General features: G+C 41.2%; 1 protein-coding gene across 2 annotated transcripts in view; it reads right to left on the bottom strand.

Annotated features, from left to right (window-relative positions):
• Positions 1 to 13412, bottom strand: part of LOC113409654 (protein BANP) — a 251306-nt gene that overhangs the window by 203152 nt on the left and 34742 nt on the right. The gene's annotated exons all lie outside the window — the stretch shown is intronic.

Genomic DNA, 13412 nt, shown 5'->3' with positions numbered 1-13412 from the left:
ATTGATGATTTTACATAGCAGGATTGCAGCCACTATTCTAAATAATGTAATTTTTATCTCAGCAATATAAACTAACTAGACTGTACAATTTCCTCCTTCTATTTACTTGGACAGAGGGAGAAACAAATTAATAAAGGAAGGGGACTGTCTTGAACCATTCTCCCAAGTCAGTCACATCTAACACCTGGCTAACATAAGCGTTTAACTCATGACTTGTTAACATTCACAGAATCCAATAATTGATGGGGGTACTAGGATTTACCCACAAATCCTCTAATCCAATCCTATGCTTTTGTTTTTTAATCCAAGGACTTTTATATCTCTACACTTCTATTGTATGTTCTCAGAAACCAGTCACCCTACCAAATCTTTATTAATGAAAGCCAGAGGAATTTATTCTTGTTTTTCATTCTCAGGCCACTTATAATCAAACTAGATTCATTTCTGAGAGGTCAAGGTCAATTTTTTGTGTGTTTGTGTTCAGCACTCTGTTGTTTCTTGGTGCACTATTATAAATATCTGTGTGTTCCATTATAAAACAGACCTATGTCCTTCTGTAAATTCCTTTATTTATCATTAAGATTATTTTCTCAGATTTCTTTTTCCTTTAAAAAATAATAAAATCAGTCTAAGTCTAAAGCTTGCAGAGATTTTAAGTAGGGTTTATGTTAAGTTCATGTCACTGAAAAGTTTCACTGAACAGTATTAAATTTGATAAAAGAATGTAAAGTAATATCTTTTTATTAAAGGTAAGTTTTTGTTTTATGCCTGATTAAAAGTCAAGCCCCAAATAAAAAATGTCAACTCCAATCTGTTCTAAGTTTTTATCTTTCAAATGCTTGAATCATCATTAATAAACTGCCACCTGAATCATTCAACAACCATTCACAATGTCTCATTAGAAACCATTTAACTAATAGCAATTGTCTTAGGAAATGTGAATCAACCCAGGTCAAATCTTGGTCAGATCAAAATGTTTTGACAGATGCATTCAGCAACATATTTGTATAAATTATTGTATTCCTCTCTTAAATGTAGACGAATTTTTGTTATTAAGTGGTTATTTTAATTGACCTTGTGAAACTCAACACTAAACATTTGCATTGGAAGTTATATGTTTTCCTGGACTTGTGATATCCTGACACCAAATTACTGCATACTTGGCTCCTTAACATCTTAGTGCAACAATAGTGGAAAAGACAGTTACCTTTTCCGTAACTGGTGTTCTTCGAGATATGTTGCTCATGTGCATTCCATATTAGGTGTGTGCGCTTGCCACATGCACCGGTGCCGGAAGTTTTTCCCTTAGCAGTATCCACAGGGGACCGGCTCTGGCACTCTCTGGAGTGGTGCCCACATGACGCGGTATAAGGGGCGCCGCCAGCTCTCCCACCCTCAGTTCCTTCTTGCTGGAAACTCCAACAGTGGGGAAGGACGGCGGGTCAGGGAATGGACATGAGCAACGTATCTCGAAGAAGCCAAGGAAACCATGCAGAACTTCAGCTTCTTTAGATACTTGTTGAGGTCCCTCAGGTCCAGGAGGATGGGCCGCAGACCGCCCTTGGTCTTTGGGATTAAGAAGTACTGGGAATAGAACCCCTTGTTCCTGTACTGGAGAGGAACTTCTTCCACTGCACCCAATTGCAGCAACCCCTTTACCTCCTGCATGAGGAGACTCTCGAGAGAAGGGTCCCTGAAGAGGGAGGGAGAAGTGGGGTGGGAAGGGTGGGTAGAAGTAAACTGTAGAGTATAACTCTCTGCCACAGTATTGAGGACCCAGCAGTCTGAAGTTATAGCTGTCCATGCAGGGAAGAAAAAAGAAAGGCGGTTGGATAACAGCGGGACAGACCAATCCGGGATAAAGTCTGGTAGGTTGCTCTCAAGCGCACCTTCAAAACGCTCGCTTGCCCCCCTGCTTATTGCGGGTCGAGACCAACTGGGCAGAGGGAGGAGGTAGGTGGCTCAGCCGGCGCTTGTAGCTCCTACTCTTCTTATAGGGGGGCTCCTGGCAGGGTTGACTCCCTTGTCCTTGAGATTGCTGCGGCTTGAACCGCTTATGGGCTGGACTGGGAACGTACAGCCCCAGAGTTTTCAGGGTAGTGCGGGAGTCCTTAAGGCCATGCGGTTTACTGTCCGTCTGTTCTGCAAACAGGGTCTGGCCGTCGAAGGGGAGGTCCCGCATCAATTGCTGAGGCTCTGGTAACAGACCCAAGAGGAGCAGCCAGGACGCCCTTCGCATGGAGATGGCTGAGGCCATGGTGCAAGCCGCGGAGTCTGCTGCGTCCGAGGTTGCTGGGAGGGCAGCTCTCACTGCGGCTGTGCCCTGTTCAAGGATCGCCCGGAATTCCTTCTTGGACCCTTCGGGCAGCGAGACCTCAAATTTGGCCATAGACTGCCACATATTGTAGTCATAGCGGCCAAGGAGGGCTTGGTGTTGGCCACTCTCAACTGAAGGCTGGAAGATGAATATATTTTTTGCTCAAACAGATCCAGTCTCTTCAAGTCTTTATTCTTGGGCGTAGCCCCGGGTTGACCCTGCCTCTCCCTCTGGTTAATGGCCTCAACTACGAGGGAGTTTGGGGCCGGATGAGTATAGAGATACTCATGGCCTTCAGCTGGCACAAAATATTTGCGCTCAGCCCTTTTTGAGATGGGTAGTAGGGAGGAGGGGGGTTGCCAGAGGGCATTAATTATTTTCGATACCCCCTCGTGTAGGAGTAAAGCCACTCTAGCGGGTGCCGTGGATCAAAGGATGTTGAACAGTAAGTCCGATGACTGCCTGGAGCACCAGGTTAGAGGCAACCCTCTTCAAAAGCTCCTGATGAGCCTTGGCGTCATCTTGCAGAACTGGGTGAGGGGAACCCATAATCACTTCATCTGGCGATGAGGAGGACGTAGCCAGCACCGAGGAATCCACCACATCCCCTGGTGGTCCAACTGGCTGCTCCCCTAGATCCTCATGGGCCTGGGGGTCTTCCTGTGTGGGGCCTCCACCTCCGGAGAAGGGCGGGATGCTGTGGCCGATGGCCTATCTGAGGCCCCCTCCACTGACCGGGCAGCCTGGGAAGGCTGGGTGAACCCCCAAGGATTCCAGGGGTACCACGCTGCTGGCCATTGGCCCAGAGGCCATGGGGTCAGTTGCGGTGCCGATGAAGTCGACGGTACCACTGGTGCCAGAGCCTGTCCTGCTACCAGGGACTCCTGATCAGCACCAGAGTCATAAGCAGAGCGGACGCTGCGGAGTGACCATGACCGGCTGGCCCGGCGGGCCTCCTCACTGCGGTGCTGGCCGCTGTGCCTCGACGTTGACCTCTCCGATCGGGATGAGTCCCTCCCGCAGGACCCTGGGGATCTTCGGCATTCAGTGGATCTTCGTCAAAAGATCAGCGATCTACGCCTCACACTGCTTGACCTGTACCAGGATCTAGAGTGGGACTGGGAGTCGGAGTAGGCCAATTGTCGGTAGAATCTCCCCGATTGAGGAGATTCGCGTCTCAAGGATGGGTGCCGGCGGGAGGGTGACCGGTGACCCCATTCCGCCGATCGGTCGCAGGACTGGTTCCGAGTTTCTCCCATCGACCCCCCGCAGTGTAGGCCCTGTGGTAACTCGACTTAAGCTAAGTCGACTCCAGCTACGTTATTCACGTGAATAACGTAGCTGGAGTTGTGTAGCATAGGTCAACTTACCATGGTAGTATAGAAATAGCCTGAGTCTGAGCATGCAAGCTCTAACAGATTCAGCCATGGAGTTTCCACGTCGTGAGGTGGAGAGACTCTAGATTAGGATGTCAGCAGTGTCCTATGTGATCAAGTCCGGGACCAGGGGCAGAGTTATAGACGTGTCCACTGACAAGTCTAGAGTGTGGTGAACCAGTGCTGACATGGCCATACTGGTACTATCAAGATTACTGATGCTCCCTCTCGTCAGACCTTCAGCAGGACCTTGTGAACGAGCGGGAAGGGCGGGAATGCATACAGCAGGTGCCCCTTCCAAGAGAGGAGAAAGGCGTCTGTGAGCGAGCCCAGGCTGTGATTCAGGAAGGAACAGAACTGTGGATACTTCCTGTTGCGCCATGTCGCGAACAGGTCTATCTGGAAAATCCCCACCTTTGGAAGATGTTGATCGCGACATCCGGGAGGAGGGACCACTCGTGGCCATGAAAGGACCTGTTGAGGTGATTGGCCAGTTCGTTCTGCAAGCCCAGAAGGTACGATTCCTCCTAATGTATGGAGTGGGCAATGCAGAAGTTCCACAGCTTGAGGGCTTCCTGACACAGGAGAGAGGAGTGAGCACCACCGTGTCTGTTTATATAGAACATTGCTATGGTATTATCCGTCAATACCAATACACATATGCCCTGTAGATGAGTTTGAAACGTCTGGCAAGCGAGGTGAACCGCACGCAGCTCCCTGATGTTGATGTGCAGCGAAAGTTCTGCCTGGGACCAAAGACCTTGGGTCCTGAATCTTCCTAGGTGTGCCCCCCATCCCATCGCTGACACATCTGTGACTAGGGACAGCGATGGCTGAGGCCTGGAGAAGGGTATTCCTGCACATACTACTTGCGGGTCAAGCCACCACCGGAGGACTCGAGGACTGGAGGAGTGAGGGTGACCAATTTGTCTAGGCAGTCTGTTTGGCCTGTATACCTGGGGTATGTCCAAACAATTTCAGGCAATTTCACACCATAGTAGTGGGGAATCTTCTGAGAAATCTCTATGATGGTGCCCATGGCGAGGAAGCGAGATTCCGGGAGGAATGCCCTTGCCTGACCGGAGTCTAGGAAAGCTCCTATGAACTCTATCCTCTGAGTGGGGGCTATGGTTGACTTTTCCACATTCAGAATGAGGCCAAGCCTGTGGAACGTCGTCCACACAAGGCTCACATGGTCCTCCACTTGGTCCTGGGAGCGGCACTTGATTAGCCAGTCATCTAGATATGGGAATACTTGCATTTGCTGCTTCCGCAGGAAGGCAGCCACAACCGCCATGCACTTGGTGAACACCCGAGGGACTGTCAAGAGACTGAAGGGGAGGACCGTGAACTGATAGTGGGTGATGCTGACCATGCTCCACACTGAAGTGCTGGGCTAAGGGTCGGACGCCTCCTGTGCCAGCTGCGGACGAAGGGCTGATTCCATGAGGAATAGTTTCAGCCTAAAGTCCCTCTCCTTCTTGGTCCTGGGTCAGAAACCTCTGCAGATCTTACACTTATGCGTTTAATGGGCTTCCCTCAAGCACTTTAGACAGGAGTCCTGTGGGTCTCCCTTTGGCATAGGCTTCAGACAGGACCCGCATGGTTTGAAACCCTGAGGCATGCCCCAGTCGGGGAAACGTGGGGGGGGACCCCAGCTGAAACTTATCTAAACTAACTAGGACTGTTTGAACTAACACACTTAGTTTTTTAACTATTTACAGGTAATGAGAAAACGTCCAGTATGGAATTGCTTGCTGTTAGCAAGAGAGGAGCTGCTCCAATGACCGTCACTGGCGGCAAGAAGGAACTGAAGAGGCGGAGAGTCGTCACGGACCTATATACACCGCCATGAAGGAGCAACTCCAGGGGACTCCACAGCCAACCTGACGGGTATCACTAGGGGAAAAACTTTCCGACGACTCTGCATGTGGCGCGCACACACCTAGTTGGAATCAACATGAGCAATCACTCCAAGAAGTGCAATCTACACTAATGATAAAACACACAGCATTTCAGTATTTGTTCAACAATTCATAACACAAACACTAAGTCTGAATTTATGAAGACTTCATATAACTAAAATAAAGGAAATGGGAAAGGTTAAATTCAGAAGTACCTAGTATCCAGCTCTAATATTCTGAATCAGGATCTAACTGTAGTTTAGAAGAGTGCTTCTGTGCATCTTAAACTAGCACGAATGATAAAATATCAAAAACCAAACATAAGAATTGGTCTAAAATGTTTTCAGTGCAGAATTGTGCAGGATTTAAGTACAAAGAATGTACAAAGTACATCCACCTCGTCCGGAGCATGAATACACACACGTGACACACAGAGTGGCTTGGCCAGCAAGGTAGGTAATCAGTATAAATCAGTAACGCCATGATCCACCAAAGGAAGAATCAACATTAAACTTTTCAAACATGTCTCTGAAGTGTTCGTGTGACAAATGAGGAGGTTTACTAACTAAGCCAGAACTTGTTCAGACTGAATCCAAAAGAAACTAAAACTACTATTCTGGATGACATAGATATGGGGAAAGATACGCAACTAGACTACACTCAGCACTCCAGTCTTTGATTTGTTAAACAGCTTCAAAAAGACGAAATTAAAATAGCCCCTCCTTACATTCCAACAGCAATGTCAAATATGCGATCATCTACCCAAAAATGACTGTGCTACTACTGCAGTGTCTTTGGATTTTCATCCATCCCTTTATTAGGAGCCACAGTATTTCCCCTGGCATGGAATATCACAGAAACAAATATGCACTAAACTCCTCCAAGGAACAGCTGCAATTCTAAGGACATAACCACTAACTTCCTTCTCTTCCAAAGTCATCTCAATAATGCTACTAACCTTCACCAGCCTAAATTGCAGGATTTGCTCTGTATTTTTTAATAGTCTAATATTTTTTAATATGAAAATTATTTTAAGGTGTACTTCATTATGAAAAATACAATTTATCTTTACAAGAATAAGCCATTCTCTATATAGTTTTGAAGGTTTTTTCTGTTTTATTTTTGTAACACATTCTGGAAACTTGGAGATCTATTTTTTCACACAGAAGATAGTCCTTTTCCATTTTGCAAATACTGGTTTTATTCCCCCATTTTGCGAACAGACCTAAAATGAACATGGTGGATTTTGTTCAGCACAGATCATAGACCCAATCATCCAATCTTTTCCCATGCAATAACATCAGTGGGATGACTTGTGTGATTAAGAACTGTTCACATGAGGGTTGAACAATCATGCCCTTTCAGGAGCTGATTTTCATGCAAAAATCCAACTGATTTTAAAAGGAACTCTGTGTAGGCTGGAGCTACAGATTTGGGCCCATAGTAATTAACAAGTTAAAATAGCTTTGTTTATACACCAGTTTTATTGACTGAGAACTGCAGAGGTCTGGGAGCTGCATTTGTTAGTTCACTGATGCTACAGGCGCCAATCCAGCAAAGCACATAAGCATGTGTGCAATGCTAGTTACTCGTAGTCAATAGAAAATATATTTTTTTCATATTATATATAGTTTAATTACTTTTTTCTATTCTGGTTGTAATTCAATTTCTATAGACTGGATTTTGTTGTTGTTGATGATGTTTTGTTTTTTCTTAAAGACTTTCTATGCAGCAGTTTATCTTACATTCTTTTATCTTATTCCTGAATTACAACTGTGCTCTAATTCTGTTTTCTTGCTTCAATGCTTTGCAAATCCATTTAAATTAATCTTTCTCTTAACTTTTAATGTTCCATATCACTGGAATACAAAACAACTTGAAAACAAAAAGAAACATTTGTCCAGAAATATAGTTCTTGAACTCCTTGAACTGGGAAAATCCAAAGCCAAAAGGCATTCCAATTGGCACACTGGAGATGCATACTAGAAGAATAAATCCTATGAATCAAAACCTAACCCACTCTGTTGACAGATTTTACTTGACAAGAGGACAAACAACACCTCATATAAAAACAAATAAAAACAAGTTTGCATATCCCACCTAGTGGTGGAACTGTGTCATGCCCCTTTTGTTTTCTATTTAGCAATCTTAGTCAAAAGCTACAAATACTGCTTTTTGAAAAAAAATGTAAGTTGACAGACGCTACCTACATGGTATGCTGGAAGAGAGTCCATGCAGAGTAATTCCATTTTTAAAAGGTTACACCATCCCCCTTCCCTTGCCAACATGAGCAAAACTTCCTATTCATGGATGTCACTCGAGATCTTTTGACAATGGTGAGCAGTGCATTTAACCTTGCAGTCCATGTTCTGTACAGAAAAATATAAAACTACAATGTTGATTTTTAATCAGTGGTTGGCATAATTAACCAATTAACTAGCCATTTCAACAGCTTTTACCTGTTTAACCAACTTTTAACCAAGTTGAGAAACTTGGTAACACCAGTATGCCAACAACAAAAAAATGCTGTATCTAGGTTGAATTTTTCCAGGGAAAATGTTTTAAAAGACAAACAAACATGAGTTTCATTGCACTATCAGGTCCATATATTTAGTTAGTAAATCTATGAACCACCTCTCTTCTGTCTGAACATGTTCCAAGTTTGTAAATTTCTGTTTGAGGTTGCATTTAAGTGATATCAAATGTTGCACTACAGCGAACTGAAGGAACTACCTTAAATTCTCCAACAATCTTATGGGAGCTATTGAAAGTTTTGGTTGCATGTTACCTCAAAAATAAGGGATTGCTGATGGCCATACTACCAAAAAATGATGAAGGCAGACACAGAGCCAGTCAGATTCTGGACAGATTGAATGAGAGGCTGAATGACATCAGACAAGACAAGACTCAGAACACCAAAACAATACACATTCTCCTACTACTAAGATATTTATTACATTACTGTACTACTGTTCTTGGCTATTTTAAGGCTCTAATCAGTTAAACACAATTCTGTATACAGCCTGAGAACATCTTTCTATTCCTCTAATTTTTGGGGGGGAAAAAAGGGGGATTAATTCATATTAACAGTAATATTATGGAACCATCATAGTCCTGGCTTCATAGATAAGGTTGAAAACCACATATTTTTAAACAACAGTCACTAAGCATTAACAAATTATTTTCTAAGTCTCTTTTATTAAGTTTTAATTATTGCAAGCCTTATTTGTGTTTATTTACTGTCTTTAAGTCCCTTTTAAAAATCTACCAACAGCTTATGGAAAACTCAATAACATTCTGCTTAGAAAGAATTCCTCTTGTGTGTCAGATTTTCTGTGACTTCTTTATCTGTTCCTTTCTACTAAGAGTTCTGAAGATTAATCTTTTTTGTTTCTCAAGACTCCACCTGTTCATGCAGCTTGTTTGCTACCCAAGATTATAATTTTTTAGAGTAACATCAAATCCATCTCCACTGCAGTTAGTTGGTGTGTCATAGAGTTTCATGACATCAGGTGGGAGTTAAGAGGAGCAGAACAACTGTGGGAACAAGACTTCAGCTTTTATGCACTGTATTTAGTGAAAACACCAGAAGCACATGAAATCGTCATTTTTCAATATTTTGTAGTTTTCCCAAGAGGTGTCAGCAAGTCTTCAAGAAAAACAAAACAAAAAAATAAAACCAAGGAAGAGTGTTGGAAAAGTTCTACCCTGATATATCAATTCTCCTATGTTTAATAAAGATCGAAAGCAGATTCAGATTCTGAATGCAACAAATTTCTGCTCTGAAAGCTAATAATGTAGCGAGGTCCGTGATTTATTGCAAATCTCCTTGAAACTTCTGCTTTATTTCCCTAATGAGAATTTTAAAAACTTGGAAACTACACATTGGCATTTAAAAAAAAAGGAGGAAAGCATGAGTTATCCCAATAAATCAGCATGTGAAGATTACAGTGGGAAAACAATAGAAAGTTGAGCTTCAAGCTGCCAATTTTTACATAAGCGAGACTCCTGGCTCTATAAAACATCAGTTGCATAGCGAGATTATATTATATCACTCAATCTTATAAACAAGCCTTGTGTAATTTTATTCTGACCTCTGCAGCAGAAGCAGGTAGTATGACATTCCAAATCATAATCTAGGATGAACTCTGCTGCTTCACTGCAGTTGTCAGAACCCACCACAAGGTGACGCAGAAAAAAAAATAGCTCGTATCCAAGTCACCCTTGTTCTCATCACAAGATGGCCTAGACACACTTGAAACCGACATACCTTAGGGGACAAATTTATATAACAAGTATTAAAAAATAGCAAAATATCACAGAGCAATAACATTGATGTGTGAATTTATAATTAATACACTCTACTATGTACAATATTGTAACAAATGAACCTTGATTATGGTAAATCTGTATCACATTAATACAAGCAGCTAATCTCTAAATAAAATACACAAAAAACATTCAAAGTTGCTTGGGGGGAAAGAGGAGATATCACAACTTTAAAGAATTTACTGGGAAAAAATGGAAAGTCTGCGTTGCTGACACACAACTAAGATACTGTTGTGAAGTGTAACACCATCTGGTTGACATGGCTCTGCTATCTGTACACAATGGTTTTATTACAATGGTAGAACTGGTATTAGTGTAATGGCAGGAGGAGGAGAAAGGGGTTGAAGGATCTCATTCAAGTGTAGAATCTGTAAATCTGTGTCTGAAATACCAACTGAAGTTGGCAGTTCTCCACCGCTATCTGTGTTTTAAGGAGCGGGAGAACATAAAGAGAGAGTCCTACGACAGAACAGTCAATGCAGGTTTTTAATTAGAAATAATCAACAAGTGGAACTAGTTTCTATGAGATGAGAGATAGGGAATTTAGTGATACATCCTATCACAGTGAAACTGAGCCAGCCATTAACAAAGCTGGGCTGGCTCAGAACCAGGTGTAGATCCTTTCCACGTGAATGAGTCTCTGGTATTTCGCTGACAGCTCTTCACCTACTCTCCAGAAGCTTTGTTAAAGCAGAAATGAACTATAAGTTAAATACATGTGTCCTTTGAGTATATACTCCTATTGTTCTTTTCGTTCTATAGCCCAGAAATTGAACTGAACTTCAGGGAAAGTCAATGTTTTCTTGACAACAAAGCTGAAGATATTCCTAACAATTTATTACTTGCTGTCAAAAAATTTTTAAGTTGATGTACTATACCTGTCACTCATATTTCATTAAAATAATTAATGGAGGGAATGCTGCTGTTTGTTGGGAATCATGCTAAAAATCTTTTTAATTAAAATCAAAGGACAAAAGTAATTCTACAAAATAGAAAAACCAAACTGAATGCTTTAAACACACACAGACACAGCTATACCAAGTATCTCTTCCCCCTACCTTCTCCCATGAGTAGCGAAGAAGCTATTAGCTTTTAGTTAGCCACACACTAGCTGGAAATCATTGGATCGGGAATCCATTTTCTCTGGTATTTAATAACAAATGCACAAAGTATTTAAGATCATTTAATTCACAGTTATAATTCTGAAAAATATATGTGAAGCACGGTGGCGGGAGCCTCATCGCCTAAAATGTTTTCAGACTACCAGAAAAACGGTCACAAAAATCTGAAATCCTAAAGTGAGAGATTAACTGCTAAGCTTCATAGGAATGCCTACAGCAGGCATGCATGGCCTTAAGAGAGAGAACGCAGCCTCAGGTTGAACACTAAATCCATTAGAGAATTAAAACAGTATAATTAGAAAAACCTACTGATGAAGGATAATGCTCACTGGATAGGTTCCTGACCAGGTCACATACTTGTGAATAAATCTTTTAAATGTATGCTTTGTGTATAAAGCCCATTATAAGGGGATGTTTTTAAATTATATACAGGACCCTAAATTCCTTTCTAAAAATCTGTATTTAACAAAAACAAATATATACAAATAATTTGAATAATAAGAAAGGAAGTCCCTGTAACAATAGATAATGATAAAGAGTAGGTGAAGGGATACTTGGAATGTTTTAACATACAACATTTCAGCACCTGCCATACAAGTCCACAGTCTGATCATTCCAGTTTAGTTATTAAGGGAATTACCTATTGCTGACAATTATTTCTTAAGATCATAGACAATTATGAGGTACCTGTTTCAAAGAAAGAATAATCCTGACAATTATGGATCCCCCATGTTTTTAAAAGGGTGCCTAAAGTTAGATTCCAAACTTTATATTTAGGTACCTAAATAAGCAGCCTGTTTTCAAAAGTACTGGGCACTCAACTGCTCTCAAAAAGTCATTTGAGTTATGTGTGACCAGCACACTATCTAGTAGTAGATTAAAGTTGAAGTAGAAGCCTAGACAAACTCAAACTAGAAATAAAGATGCATTTGAACCACTGAAACAGTTTACCAAGGAACATCCATCATCTGAAGTTTTTAAATCAAGACTGGATGTCTTTCTAAAATATATACTCTACTTCCACCACAAGTTATTGGGCTCAATGCAGGAATTACTGGGCAAAATTATATGGCTTGTGTTATGCAGTAAGTAAGAATGATCACATGATCATAATGGTTCCTTCTGACTGTAAAATATCTGAATCTATGGGTTTTTTTAAGGTATCAGTATCAGGTCCAGTCTGGTTTAGCATCTTCATTAATGAACTGAGAGAGGGTGTAAACAGCATGTTAATGAACTGCCATTACTAAATTGAGGCTAGCTGCAAACACCCCTCAGGACAGAAATGCAAAAATATAAGTGTGTATCTTGGGGGAAATACAATCGGAAAGACATATTTACTTATAAAGTAGTAATGCTTAAGGGGAACCCAACATGACAGTGGCCAGCAAATTACACAGATATTTGCAGTTCAACATGGCAGTAAAAGAAGGACAAAGTTGTTGTTTTTTAACGTGTACATTCAGGGGCCTCACAGAATGAAGCAAGGAGGTAATAGCTTTTTTATAAAAGGCTTTAGTGCACCTAGAATATTGTGTTTATTTCTGAGCACCACAGGTCAGAAAAATATTCAGAAACTAATCAGAGTTCAGAGAAGAGTAATGAAAGAGATCATAGGCTGGAAAAATTGATTTATGAAAGCAAAGTTAAATATGTGTATCTTGGCTACAAATTGACCAAGGAGGATATGGACTATGAAAACACTCTATAAATATTACAAAGATGTAAACAAGGACGGAGATTAATTATTTAGGTCAAATTATTTATGGAAGCATATCTAGGAAAACTGAATGAAATTATGAATGGGGAAAAATTAGGCTCATCATTACACAAAACCCTTTGACAGTCAAATCTATTAGACTGGACGAATCCTCAAAGTGAAGGGGTGGACTACCAATGCTTCAGACATTTAAAACCATACTGGACAATGTACAAGTAAATGTACTGTAGGTCAAGTCTGCAGTTGCAGTGAAATGGATCAGATTATTTAATAGGTATTTTCCATCTCTAACATCTATGATTCTATCTGAGAAATAAACACTAGATATTATTCTACTGAGAACTTTTAGGGAACAGGCACATGTAACTAAGCAATTCTGTTTAATTTGTAGTAGATAAAAGTAAAATGAGAAGTGATTAGAATGATATGGCCTAAGCAATCAATAAACACATTAACTAGAAATGTTAATATAAAATAAAGAAAAGAAAAACTTAAAAAACACATCTAATATTTGATGCGACTTTTCCAAAGGAAGGATGAATCAGTCTGGTTTAAATCAAAATGAAATGTGGAAATAGTTCCAAGCTGTTCATGGACCAATGTGATATGTTTAGTCTCAGTCTAAATAGAAGTAACGTCATGAAC

This window comes from Terrapene carolina, unplaced genomic scaffold (assembly GCF_002925995.2).
Source record: "Terrapene carolina triunguis isolate 2854851 unplaced genomic scaffold, T_m_triunguis-2.0 Scaffold33911, whole genome shotgun sequence".
In the NCBI taxonomy this organism is placed as follows: Eukaryota; Metazoa; Chordata; order Testudines; family Emydidae; genus Terrapene; species Terrapene triunguis.
Note: the sequence above shows the minus strand (reverse complement) of the source record. Positions and strands in the feature narration are given on the sequence as shown.